This window comes from Pteropus vampyrus, unplaced genomic scaffold (assembly GCF_000151845.1).
Source record: "Pteropus vampyrus isolate Shadow unplaced genomic scaffold, Pvam_2.0 Scaffold59, whole genome shotgun sequence".
In the NCBI taxonomy this organism is placed as follows: Eukaryota; Metazoa; Chordata; class Mammalia; order Chiroptera; family Pteropodidae; genus Pteropus; species Pteropus vampyrus.
Window position 1 is genome coordinate 6,963,516 of NW_011888840.1, and position 1,038 is coordinate 6,964,553.

Here is a 1,038-nt window from a genome sequence, read left to right on the forward strand (position 1 = left end):
TGACTAATGGCAGCAAAGCCCCCTCTTGTTCCTCTGTGACAATTAGGGCCAGGCATGTTAAAACCAGGCCTTGCCTTCCATGCCAGCCTCACGTGATGACAGGGAACCATCTTCAAAGGCAAAGACTCGCTGACCCGTGCTTTTCTTTCTAACTGATCTGTGCGCTCTACTGCAGGCTGAGGAATACGCGAGGCACGTAGTATCTGAGTCCCACTTACTTATGGCCCCACTCCATCCAGAGGGGACATTTTAAAATATGCTCAATCGGCTAAGAAGACCCAAAAGTTTAAAATAAAGATTTAAATGTCCCAGAGCAGAGAGTCACAGTTCTCTCCTTAGGCCCTGCTTTCACGCCACCCTGTGGCTCGACACCGGTTCGCGGCCTCTGAAACAAACATCGCCTCTGAAACAAACATCGCCGTTGCCTTCCTTCAGCTCATCCAAGAACAGCTTGTTGTGTGTCAACCATGTGTCAGGCGCCGAGATAGGTTCTTTATAGACGTTATTTAATCTGATCCAACAACCGCCCGATGAAATGAGGAAAATGAAGCTCGGAGAGTGTAAATTGCCCATCAGAGGCTGCAAAGCCAGGGGACTGTCCGACGCCGAGCCCGGATCTGCACAGCCCTCCTCACCAACCAACCGCCATAGCCCTCTGACCGAGGACACACTTCATGTCCACCGGGAAGACGAACCCCACCCCTTCCGCCAGCCCTGCTTTCAGATGTGTTGACTAAGGTTCCAATATTTTGAAAAAGTTTAGTTGCTTGGCTGAATTTATTTTGAAACGATATATTCCCGCTTATGGAAAGACGTTTAAAACTCTTAATCTGCTTGTGCTTAGCGCAAGACAATCAGATTCATCACAGAATCCGTGATAATCTTGGCAGGAGCAGTTGACATTTTACCGAGTTACAGCCTTTCTGAGTCATTGAAAATAGCTCTTAGTTCCCCATAATTCAGGTCTTACCTCCCCGAGATCTTTAAGGGAGTCATTTAAGACAATCGATGGAGTACTGAAAAGGAAGGCTCCCTTCT